General features: G+C 34.2%; 1 protein-coding gene across 2 annotated transcripts in view; it reads right to left on the bottom strand.

Moving 5' to 3' along the window:
- Window positions 1-13,874, bottom strand: part of ARB2A (ARB2 cotranscriptional regulator A) — a 384,523-nt gene that overhangs the window by 301,224 nt on the left and 69,425 nt on the right. The gene's annotated exons all lie outside the window — the stretch shown is intronic.

Consider the following 13,874-nt stretch of genomic DNA (forward strand, 5'->3'; position numbering starts at 1 on the left):
TCTTTTCAAAAGCAATCTTAAATCATACTATCTATGGTATTTATACAGATTTGAGCATCATGAACTATACAATATAACAGGTAACACTATTCATGCCAATTTTTCTCTCCTATAAAATTGTTTCTGTAGTATGTTGAAACAAAATGCTTAAGCAAAATTAATCATCTGAAGAGTAAAAATAAAATTTCTAATAGGCAAACTCTAATAGTTGAAACTCTTCTCTGGCTAAATTAACTAACTCATTTAATTTAGTCTTCATAAAATATAAACGCTACAATTGTTTTTCACTTTTAAGATTAAATTTTAGAATTTTATTACACCGAAATAATAAAAAGAGGGGTCTTAAGAAATTACTGGGTCTATATATATATATATATATATATATATATATATTTTTTTTTTTTTTTTTTTTTTTTTGCGTTACACGGGCCTCTCACTGCTGTGGCCCCTCCCGCCGCGGAGCACAGACTCACAACGCACAGCCCCAGCGGCCATGGCTCACGGGCCCAACTGCTCCACGGCATGTGGGATCTTCCCGGACCAGGGCACGAACCCGCGTCCCCTGCATCGGCAGGCGGACTCCCAACCACTGTGCCACCAGGGAAGCCCCTGGGTCAATATTTTTAATTGCTTATATAATATTGACTATTTCAAATTTTCCTTTTTAAAATTGGCTCATGGCTTTAAACTTGTTAATGTATTTTCTGTGTTTCCTACATAACTCGGTTTTTTGCTCTAAAGTGAACGCTGCAAATTGCCTTGGATGGGCAATAATGAAAAAGCAATACCATTTATTAATTTTGTATAAGTTATCTTCCACCCCTGAGATTCCTTGGAGGGGAAGAGCATGTCTGAATTTCAACAGTGCCCAAGGCAGAAAGTGAGAGAAACTAAACAAATGCATCCTGGAGGGAGAGAAAATGCCTACAGCAGCAAATGACCTACTACATACCTCGTTAAACAGGCTTTGATGTTATAATTTGTTAATTTCTGGGGGAAAAAAGATAATTAACAATAGTTTAAGTTTGTTCTGATAGAAGTATTTAACTTCTGTAAGTTTCTGATCACAAACAACACACACTGTTGAAGAGGGCAGTCCACTTCCAAACCATTATAATACTAAGTAAATGTGCAAGGAAAGCTCAATGAAAAGACATTTTCTTACTATCAGAAAATGCAAACTAAGAAGTACATTAAACTTTCCTTAAGAAAGTTTTAAAATATTGTTGGCATTTGTTTCTCCAGATAAATGTTTTTTGAAAATATTTTGAAGACCAATTCATTTTAAGAAAAGGTAATTTTATTCAAATATGCAGCTCATGGTATGAATAAGCAAGTACTCATTTCCCAACAGAATTGACAAGTCTTTCAAATAATGGTTTATTTTTTTTTTTCAAAAAATCAACACAGCAATTTGGAATTTCAACATACACAGATGTTTGTATGTATGAAGGCATGTGTGTTTCTGTATATGATGTAATCATGAGTATGGTTCAAAACATACCTATTTTTAATAATAAATAAAATGATCCTTATTAAAGTAAGTTACTATTTAACAACCTATGTTCAAGCTGTACCATAACGAAATACATAAATGCATACGTATGTAGCTTCATATCTTAAACTTTATCCTTTATTTATTTATTTTTATTTATTTATTTTTTTGCGTTATGCGGGCCTCTCACTGTTGTGGCCTCTCCCATTGAGAAGCACAGGCTCCTGACGCGCAGGCTCAGCGGCCATGGCTCACGGGCCCAGCCGCTCCGCGGCATGTGGGATCTTCCCAGACCGGGGCACGAACCCGTGTCCCCTGAATCGGCAGGTGGACTCCCAACCACTGCACCACCAAGGAAGCCCTATCCTTTATTTTTAACTAGATTTCCATTCTCTGTGTAATCATAAAGATAACTTAATAGAATTGTTTTAAATAGGCTTAAAGATAACTAATAGAATTATTTTAAAAGCTTCAGTCACACTATTAAATATGGGAAAACTGAAAATAATAACAAAAGCAACTGTCTTCACTATCAAAAGGAAAAGCAAAGCTGAATTGCTTACTTAACAGTATTTCCCCTAACTTTTTAAATTAGTTTCTTTTGGACACACACTTACATGACTTAACATTATCACTGTATTACTGCACAAATAAAAGGTCAAAGGAGAGCTTCAAACAAACATTAATTTTCTCCAGTGATTATGAGAATATTTCATTCTGTAGTTTTAATTAATAAAATAATAAATTGTGAAATAACTCATTTTCATTCAGAATTTAATTTAATGGCATTGTATGTTCATTATAGTTTAAACTCTAGGTAACAAAAAATAATCGTTTGAGAAGCAAGAGGGAGGGGATATGGGTATATATGTAGACGTATAGCTGATTCACTTTGTGATAACAGCAGAAACTAACACACCATTGTAAAGCAATTATACTCCAATAAAGATGTTAAAAAAATAGTTTGCTATGCTATATCATTTCTATATGGCATTCATAACCTAAATTGACTTAAATCTTATGATCATATAAAAATCAAATGTGCATGACTCTGAAACTATATCAGTTTTTTGTTTTGTTTTCTTTTGTTTTTTAGCCACGCTGTGCAGCTTGCAGGATCTCAGTTCCCCGATCAGGGATTGAACTCGGGCCAGGGCAGTGAAAGCCCAGAATCCTCACCACTATGCCACCAGGGAACTCCCACTCCCATATATCAGTTTTTTGGGTTTTCTTAAATTGTAGAATATATACCTAACACAATACTATTGGTGCTTTTAATTTTTTATTACTACTACTTCAAGCCTTCTTCCATAGCCTTCAAGCTTCATGAGGTATACTCATCCTTGTATATCCATTTCATAAACAAGGTACAATCTCCTTTTCAATAAGGATTATAAACACAAAGCAACAACATAGGTCCTAAGATTGTTACATCTGATTGCATACTTGACACTATGGAGTTACTGATTATATTTACATTTGGAGTAAACTGATAAAAGTTTATTTTAAAAGTTTAAATATAGAAGTACATGATTCTAAATATACAAAGTATGCAAAGATACTCCACCTAATTCTTACAACTACAATTTTTAAGTGGTGATTTGTTTTATGTCCAGGAAAACAAAAAACTATATATCCTATGCTTTAAAAAAAAAAAAAGAGTTAAAATACTAGCCTGTTACTATTCAGAATTACTACTGAAATCCAGCTTAATTTAGGAAGTTATATTACAAATAAAAAGCAGGTAGTTAATAGAGGTGTCTTTTCACATTAAATCTTTAACTCAATTAGGCATTAGTTAGAATTTCTAATATCATATTGAAATAGGCAATTTATCTAGGAATTAATATTTTTAAATATGCCTTTTATTTACATGATGTAAACAGTTGAAGAAAAAATCACCAACAAATAACATCACACATGAAATGCTACTGAACTAGTCCCCTGGAAACTAATAATTTTTTACCCTTAAATTCGCTTAACATTATTTTCTTTAAAATACTTTAGCGATTATTTAAATATAGTACATTCAGTTTAAAGCTTGGTGACTTAGACTAAAAGTGCAAACTATACTTTCACAAATTACCTACCTTTCATAATTTCCTGCCTCGATTATTTCAAGTAAAAGTTTAGACTATTTCCTACTACTAAAGGGTGACATTTTCCATTTTAGTTCTCAAAATAAAATAACTTAGGGGACAAACTGATAAATACTGGAAGTAATTTTTTTAAATGATGTTCAAGATAAACAAAAGTATAAAGGCTAAAAACTAAAAGAAACCAAAAGTACAGTGAGAAACGCAAAGCTGACCTCTCTTTAATCTTTTCTTGTTAAACCTAGGGTACTCAAGAATTGTCAACTAATTAGTCCATTTTATTGATGACATTTTTCTCTAGGGAAGTTATTTTAGAAGTTTAACCCTGGAGCAAGTCATAGCTTCTCCAGTCTTTGAAAGTGTCCAGAGCATTGATTATAACTGCAGGAGGTGTTACCTTCTACCCCAGAGAATCTCACCCTGCACAATCTTACACACTCTCTCACTCCCAAAATAGCTTTGATTCAGCAATTCAAACTGCTTCCGCTGATATTAAAGGAAGAACCACAGAAAACGGATCAGCAGTTAAAATGAAATAGAAGTGGGGGGGGGGAATACAGATCATGGATATAGTAGCACAAAGCTCAAGAGTAAAGCAGATTTGAAAAAGACATCAGAGTGACTCAAAAGGGAACAACATGACAGAAATTAAACAAGATTTTTATGTTTGCCTTCTGTGCATTTAAACTCATCTCAGCCTCCACTGAAATTCTTATCATACATAAACCCCAAGGCTTTCAGCATACTGTCAAAACCACACCCTCTCTTTCTCTTTCTAAGTCTCCAGAGTCACTTCTTAGGTAGCCAAGAAAAAAGACAGAAGAATTCAAATATGCATGTAATTGAGAAACAGACCATTTTATAACCAAATTCTGATTATAAACAATATTTTTTCATGTAAAAATGTACCTAATTGTTTTAAAATCCAGTATTTTTTCTCTTGCACTTAATGAAAAGGCCTAAGTCTACTTTAAAAGTTATTTGAAGTCAGGAATAAACACAGGGTAGAGGACCAGAAATAAGACATGAGGGGCCTTGCAATATCTTTCTTGGGATGATGTCAGAATATCAAGGTGCTCTATGCTGTCATAGTTAGCTTTCCACTTGACTACAGAAAAAGCTTAAGTATATGCTTAATTAGTTAATTAGTTCAGTACTAGAGAACAATCTAGATTCAAAGAGCTATCATCACAGAATGGCTTATTCACATCTATCTCAGAAACAGTGACCAAAATTCAAGAAGGTAATTGGATTTTCAAAACCGAACGTCGTTTTTTTCCCCCTCAATTCACTCATGACAGGGCCAGAAGGTAATGATATATCTGCCATGATGCAATGAGCAGACCTGTCTTCTGTCAAGAGTTGAAATCATGAAGGAATAAGCTGTCGTTAACAACCTCTCTCCAAACACTAGAGCTGTCATTTCATTGTTTTCTTTTGCTGGCATGGGGGCTGGTGTGGTGGCCTCATATACCTTGTCAGTTCAGTAATGTGCTAAGCTGTTAACCTTTTCTGGAATTCTTGACTTGAGCAATCTTTTATGAAGACTATAATGTAAGAGCTTGTATTTTCTTTGATTCCTTTATGTTTCTCTCAAAGTTTCTTTTTAAAATTTGGAATTAGTGCTTTTGGTTTCAACCTATAGTTTAGTAGTCCATATTTCAAATAGAAAAAAAAAAGCATTTACTTTTAAAAGGTTTGAAATGTAAGTTATAGTGATCTAAATTCAGCCAGTCTTTAAGGGGAAAAAAATCAATAATTATTTAAAGTTTCTTGTAGTTTTATAATCAAACATTTAAACTCTTTTAGAAATGGTTAAATGAATAACTATAATAGTATATTCATGAATATTTTCTTTAAAAAATTTTAATAATAAAATAATATCTTTTTAAAATTATGAAAGTAATAATTGCTCAAGGCCAAAAAAAAAAAGAATTGAATAGGAAAATTGAAAATGAATGATAAAAGAAGAAACCTCATTGGTTCTTGCATAGACTTCCAGGAACATCAATGTACATCGATGTATGCATGTAGGTGTATGTATATACATGTAAGTGTACATTTTAACAAATAGTCTCATTCTTATGTTTTCAATGGAAAACTCTTAGACATCATTTCATATGAATGAACACATATACACACATATAACTCATTCTTCTTAATAATTACATAGTCTTCCATGATAAGAATATACCATCATTTAATAAATATTCCCCAAATTGGATATTTAGGTTGTTAGAAGTTTTCATGTTATTACAGACTGCTGTGATTAGCATCCTTGTACATATACTCTGTATACTTTGTTTACTGCTCTAGTGTAAATTCCTACAAATGGAATTTAGGGTCAAACATTAACACACATATTTAATTTGGGGAGATATAACCCAAACTGCCATCTTATTGCTTCAATTTACATTCTGACCAATATCTAAACTTGGTATTATCATACAATTTATCATACAATTTATCTGCCAATCTTATATGTTGAAAACTGGCACCTTGTTTTAATAACCATTTCTTTAATTCCCAGTACTCTGAATGACTATATTTTAAAGAAGCACAAAAGTCTATGAATCATTTCAACAAAAGTATATCTAAAAGGTCCAAGCAATTATCATGTTTTCGAGGTCTCTGAGAACTTAAACATGCATCCCCTGTGAAACTATATTCTACTTATAAACTGCTACATGGTACTGCTACTGTTAAAAATAAAAACTATGTCCTATATTGATACAGGACTTCTGACTACTATCTACTAACTGTCAATGCCCACTAGAATCCTCTTAAAATTTCCGTGTCACCAACTCTGTCAAATACTTATGTTAAAATAGCAAGATCGGGGCTTCCCTGGTGGTGCAGTGGTTAAGAATCTGCCTGCCAATGCAGGGGACATGGGTTCGAGACCTGGTCCGGGAAGATCCCACATGCCGCAGAGCAACTAAGCCCGTGCACCACAACTACTGAGCCTGTGCTCTAGAGCCCGCGTGCCATAACTACTGAAGCCCGCACGCCTAGAGCCCGTGCTCCGCAACAAGAGAAGTCACCGCAATGAGAAGCCTGCTCGCTTCAACAAAGAGTAGCCCCCTCTCACTGCAACTAGAGAAAGCCCGCGCACAGCAACGAAGATGCAACAGAGACAAAAATAAATAAATAAAACAAATAAATTTAAAAAAAGAAATAGCAAGATCTTGCAGTACTTAGTTGGAAGACTAGGAACTGAAGGCAGGAGGTGTTACCAAAAATTTATTACTCAAATCACTGGGAAAAATCATATCCTATTTTAGATAACCCTCTATAATGGCTCCATGTACATCTGTGGAAAAAAATCCTAAAACTGTAATCAATCAGCTTAACAAATGTGTCTGTCAAAATGGGGGGAGGGGACCCAAAATGGAGTAAGAAAGGAGAAATCAAAAAGTCAACAGCCAGAATAGAAAAGCTAAGTTACTGCTTATTAAAAGGGAAGCAAATGATTTAAAAACTAAAAAGCTCTAAATCAGCTTTCAAAGTATGTGGTTCATATCAGTCAAGCAACAGTTTATGTAGTCTGCAATTTAGTCATCTTATAATCATAGCGATTTCTAAAAGAAAATCCTAAAATATTCTACTTTGACGAATATTGCTATGTAAGGACGTCATCTCCTGAGGTTTACAAAGCATTTTGTTATATAGAAAATTACTTTAATGTTATTTGTTTTAAAAAGATATGAGTTGCAGACTTCCCTGGTGGTGCAGTGGTTGAGAATCCGCCTGCCAATGCAGGGGACACAGGTTTGAGCCCTAGTCCGGGAAGATCCCACATGCCGCGGAGCAACTAAGCCTGTGTACCACAACTACTGAGCCTGCGCTCTAGAGCCTGCAGACCACAACTACTGAGCCCTCGTGCCACAACTACTGAAGCCTGCGCACCTAGAGTCTGTGCTCCACAACAAGAGAAGCCACCGCAATGAGAAGCACGTGCACCGCAACGAAGAGTATCCCCCGCTCGCCGCAACCAGAGGAAGCCCACGCACAGCAACGAAGACCCAATGCAGCCAAAAATTAAAAAAAAAAAAAAAAAAAAAGATATGAGTTGTAAAGGGACTACCTATCATTGGAATAACCACATAAAAAACGTAATTAAAATGCTATACTGAATTCTTTTGATTATCTCTACTCCTTCCACAAATCACACTAAAATATTAGTTTTAAAAAATATGGATGGTTTACTTTTCACTGTACACTTTCATATATTATTTGATTCTTGAACCGTGTGAATATATTGCCATTTAAAAATTAAATAAAAATATATTTTATAGTAGGGGCGGTATTAACCCATCAGGACGAAACTAATGGGAAGACAGTAAGCTGATGGAATTTGTTTGGTATTACAGAGGAAATTCTAACTTAAGCCTCTGGAGATAAATAATAACTAGAAGCAAGCCAACTCGCCCACAGAATTTCAGAGAAACTCAAAATTCGGGGTGCCAGTTTTCTTGGAAAGTAGAGGTAGAGCTTGAGTCTAAAAACAGAGGCAGTAGTTGTAAGTTCACATAAGATGCAGTTACCCATCCCCCCGAAGCCAAACAAACCAAAAAAACAAAACCTGAAAACCAAAACACAGGTCAAAATCTCACATTCCACAGCCAGAGATCAGTGTCAGAGATCAGTGGTTTTTCCATTAGAGGAATTTATCCAGAGAAGACTAGAAGGACATCAGATCAGGAAAGGGGAAGAGAGAGACACAGAGCTCAAATCAGGTGCACTGTGCAGAAGTCTGCAAAATGAATAAAGAGAGAGCTCCATAACAAAATATGATGAAAGAACTTTAAAAATTCTACAGGGCTAAAAGAAAAAGTAGGTAACCTCCCAGAAACTAGAGCAAAAATAGATGGAAAATAAGAGAAAGTATAGTCAATTAGATAAGACAATTAGAGGCTCAGTCCAGAACTCCAAAACCAAATGAAAATTCCAGAAAAAGAGCAGATTAAAATTATCAAGAAACAACACAACAAAATATTCTCAGAATTGAGAATCATGAATGTGCAGTACAGAATGAAAGGAATCACCACATCCCTAACACAATGAATCAAAAAGACCCACACCAAGAAACCTTCTCAAAAGCAGTATGATTCAATTTCTTAAAACCAGGGAGAAGGAAAAGAAGCTTCCGTGGAGGGAAACAAAAGGATTCAAGATCAGAATGGTACTGGACTTCTCAATTAAAACACTGCAAGTAAAACAACAATGAAACAAAACCTTCAAATTTCAGAATGAAAATGATATTCAGATTGGAATTCTATGACTAGATGAATTATGAAAATAAAGTGAGCAAGTAATATAAAGGTATTTTTCATAAATACTAGGTTTCAAAAATTGATCTCGTATTCCCTCTTTGATGATTCCAACAAAATGAGAGCATATATCCAAAAAGCTACGGTCATTGGATCAAGGAAACAGGAGGTCAAACACCAGAGAGAATCTAAGTGGAGTCCCAGGAAGAGAGACAGGGAGGCAGGCTTAGAAAGTGACCAGTCAAGATTGGGACAGAAGTTCACAGAGTTTCAAAAGAGAGCTCTCCAGAAGAACATACCATAAGATTATCTGATAAATTTAACCATGTAAAAAATTAGAAAGGCCAATCAGAATTAACAACTATTACAAAGAAAATAGAAAACAGTTAGGAAATTATTAATTCTATGAAAATAAACTTGTAGCAGAAATGAGTAGCAACCACAGTACCTACTTGGTTCAGTCATAAGCAATATTAAAGTAGTAGTAATACTGTAAAGCTTGATTGCTGAATTAATCCAAAAACTGTGGGAATGGGAAAGAGATTCTTATGTGCCATAAAAGAAAGTGACTGATAAATCAAGAGACAGCACTATAATTAAAAAATGTTGATATAGAGAATATAATTAAAACCAAAAAGTATTGAGAGTTATTACATCTAGGGAACAGAACTAACAGCTGAGGAAGGATTAGGAAAGGATAACCTTTATTTTGATGTATGTCATTTGTTTTTACTTGATTTTTAAGATTATATGCTTGTATCCTCTGATGTTCTACAGTTTTATTTTAATAAGTTTTAAGTGTAGATTTATCTGTCTTGCTCAAGATATGCCATGCTTCTTCTACAAAGATTTGTGTCTTTATTCTCATAAACACTCTACCACTAATATATTACTTTTTCTCCCATTCTTTTCTATTGCTTTTCTGAAACATCTATTAGAGGATTATTAGATCTTATTCTATTCTCCATGACTTTTTATCTGTCATAATTTTTTTCTCAGGTTTTCTCTGCTATATTCTATATACTGTATTCCCCAATTCTAACTTTTAATTTACTAACTCTTCAACGATGCCTGATAGTTTTGTTTGACTTGACTTTTCTTTGTAATGAATCATTTCCTCAAATAATTTTTAGTTTCTGACTACAAATTCTTCTTCATTAGGGATTTACCCTGAATTGTAAAGTGTTGCTGTTGGCACTTTTATGTTTGTTTCCACTTGGTAACCCAGAAGTTTCATCAGTCCAAAGTCCATTTTTACATGAATTTACACTGCTTGAGATTCCCACACTAAATAAGTTGTCTCAATTCAAACTGCAAATCTAAATCCACCTTTGGGTTAGGATCTGTGGCTTCTATATCTCAGGGGAGGCTGTTTATTTACCCCACCTGGCACCTCTGGCAAACTGACTTTTGCACCTCTAAAAACTAAAAAGGCAGAAGCTTCCAGGGTCTTAGTTTTAGATCCTGCCTCTCAGGCTCAAAGCTGTGCTGTGGACCCCTTGGGGCCTAGGTCTTATATCTCGTCAAATATCACCTTCAGGCTGCCACACCCTCCAGGGATTTACCACTGGGGTTTTAAGTTCTTTCTTGTAGTCAGGAATTTAAAGATTCTTTTTCTATCGAACATAACTAGGTCTTTAATATTTTTGTTGTTGCTATGTTTTATTCCATGATTTTTATGGGTGTTTAGTGGGAGGGACAAGTGACTGTTAATTAACTCAGTCCACCATGTTATAGAACCCAAACTGTATACATTACATTGATAAAAATAGCATTAATTTTAAAAACTTAGATATAACAGTATGAAAATTATATGCAAAGTAAGTAATTACGGAAATAGTAGATTCTTCTGAATAATCCAGCTATGAGAAATTAGAAAACAACGTAGACTTAGTCAAGTTATCGGAATTCTCAAAAACTTATTAAAATTAAAAAAATTTAAGTCATGTTGGATATGAATCACTTGTACTTTGAGAGTACTCTTTATAATTTAAACTTTTACTTCACTGATTTTATTATAAAACATTTTCTAGAACTTCTCATCCTCTGTCACACTAAATATAATTGCCATCAAGTCCCACCTTATGTATTACACCTAAAGCCTGAAAAGTATATATAAATTCTCAACCAATCCAAAAAGTATTACCTACGCCAATGGTTCTAGTGTGGTGCCCAATGAGCAGTACTGGCATCACCTGAGATATTCTCAGATATGTAAATTCTCAGGCCCCAACCAGACCTTCTGAATTAAAACCTGGGATCTGAACAGGGCAATCTGTTTCAAGAAGCCCTCCACGTGATTCTGATGCATGGTAAAAATTTGACTTCATGGACCAGGGGCTTCCAAACTGCTCCCCATGAAACTTTTTGACAGTATATACATCTCAATCAGTCAAAGCCTGGATAGGGAGAGATCGGTGACATGTCTACGGTGCGAAATTTAAGGAGGCACTCACTCTCACGGTCCTACAAGGACTGCACATCATGAGAGTGACTGACCCCTTAAATTTTGTACCCCTGTACCACCCCTGCAACTAGTAATGAAATGAATTGTCACCTATTTTCCTTGCCCTTTTTATGGAGATCAACTAAAATGCCTGAAAAGATCAAAGAAGAAATAAGTATGAGAAAATCTCAAACTGCTCAGTCAGACACTGAATAATTAGTACTTAGCTATATGATATACTGTTTCTTACTCCAATTAATATATTATGCAATTAAGATTGTTAAGCACTGAAAATATTAGCTATGGCCTCCTGAGAAGCACTGTGGGCATTTATCTGATATGTACTATTTCTCCAACAAGAAATCTTAATACATTTTTAATAATAAAGTTCTTAAGTAAACTGTAAGGATTAGAGTATCTGTCGTTTTTAAACTGTCATCTATGGAGCCCCAGGGTCAGGGAATAAATCTCAGGTGCTGTTGTGAGAAAGGTTCCAATCTTCACTTCAGCTTCAACCAAAGTGGCTCCACAGATTCAAACACAAGTTTTGTTTTTTTTACAAAACAGTCCAGTAGAGGCAGGGTTCTAGCGTTGGAAAAAAGTTTTAACCTTACCATGATATGACTCCTATTTTAGGACCTTTAATGTTATACTAAAAATCTGCAAGGAATATAGCATAAATATTATTAACAACACTGAGTAGAGATAATCTTGTCTGGCCTGAAAAATATCAGAATTTACTGCAGTTGTGGTATGAAAATGGACAGACCATGGAAAACAGAGTAGTGGCTCCCAGCCCTTTGTAAACTATGGAAACATTTCTTTAAATACAAGTTTAGAAAAAAGTCCAGAAAATAAAAACATGTAGGAGTAATCTGATTAAAAAGAATGAGACAACTTCTTTTTCCTTGTTAGTCTTCCTCTTCCTGCTTCCTAAAATACCATCCTTTCCCCCACCTGTCTCCGCACCCTCCAGCCGCACACAAACACAGAGCAGCCCTTGAAGAATTACCAGAGAAACACCATGAAAAAGTAAAGTCAAAGTAATAAAATCACTTTATCTGAATTAAAAAGATATCCATTTTTAAATGTTCACCATGTAGAAAGTTACCAGAATAAACTTCATAAAATTGAGAATAAAGTATATAAACTAAACTTTTCAAAGTACACAGCATACACTAAATACTAAAGAACTTAGAAATCAGCTGCTTTATTTCAAGGAACCCTGGCTGCTCTGACTGAGGAAAGCACAAAAATGGCAAGGCAATGAAATGCTGTTATCCCCCACTATTCCTACTTAAAAGGACAAAATGACTGACGATTCTAATGTTACTGATAAACCTCCTCCCTCTTGTTTAGGATCTCAACAGATAGTTTGTTCAAAGGTATTTGGGATGGCTTTCCCTATACTCTATAGCCCTATACTTCCCTATACTTCAAAAAACCCTATACAACAATAAAATATTCTAGAATGGGAAAGGCTTAGTTGATCTAGTAGCACAGACAATATAATTTACATAAAGTATCTCACCAAGCACGTGTTTGTACAAACATCTGATTTTCTTTACTAAATTGTATGTTCAAATATTCACCAAATTGTGATCACATTTCACATGTAAAGTTCTTAAAATACATCAACAGCATCTGTTCTAACCACTAACTAATGTGCCAGAGAGTAAGTTCATTTCACTATTCATAACCTGAAATATGAAACAGTTTAAATAAATTTACTTTAGTTACTTAAATTCTACCAAAAAACACACTATCGAAGTTTGCAACGAATCAAAAGTAATGTCTTTGTGTTCTTTGCACATCCATGAAGACTGAAAAAAAAATACACAATTCACCTATGAAATTCTACTTGCAGCATTTTAAGGGCCTCAAAATCCATTAACAAAATATTCTTTAGGAGCTGGGCTGAGCTTTACTCTTATCATTTCAGAGTTAAAGTAGGAAACATATCTTTGACCTTTGCAATCATAAGTGTATCAAATAATATCTTTCCACTTTTAATTACAAAAATGTAGCTCTTATAAAGCATACGTGATAACTTTCCGTTATTATATTAACCTTTTATAAGTAAAGATGTCACTTTACCTTTATTTTTCTGAAGAAAATCTCTGCTTATATGTGAAAGAAAACCAACTTTGCAAAATTTAACTATTCATTGCAGAACTTAAGAATAAGACAGTAAAACAAGTCGCCAAATATTAAGATGTAACAAAGCTAGGTCAGAAAAAGAAATTTCACCACTACAGGAAAGAAAACCTTGAACACAATTTTAAAACACCAATTTCTAAAAAGTTGAAATTCAAGTAAGAAGAAAGTAATTCAGTAAATACTGTAATTCACCATTTTGTATGTCTTTGTCTTATTCATAAAGCATTACATTTGTGGGCTCTAAAGAGTTGTTTTTTGTTTTTATTTTTTAATGACAAAAAAACACTGAGTTATTCCAACTCTTTTTTTTTTTAAGAATAAGATATTAATTTAAAGGTAGCAGAATTCCTTTAGTCTCTAACTTCACTAAATCAGGTAGGCAGAGATTTACAAAAGCAGTCATG

Source organism: Phocoena phocoena, chromosome 3 (assembly GCF_963924675.1).
Source record: "Phocoena phocoena chromosome 3, mPhoPho1.1, whole genome shotgun sequence".
Lineage (NCBI taxonomy): Eukaryota > Metazoa > Chordata > Mammalia > Artiodactyla > Phocoenidae > Phocoena > Phocoena phocoena.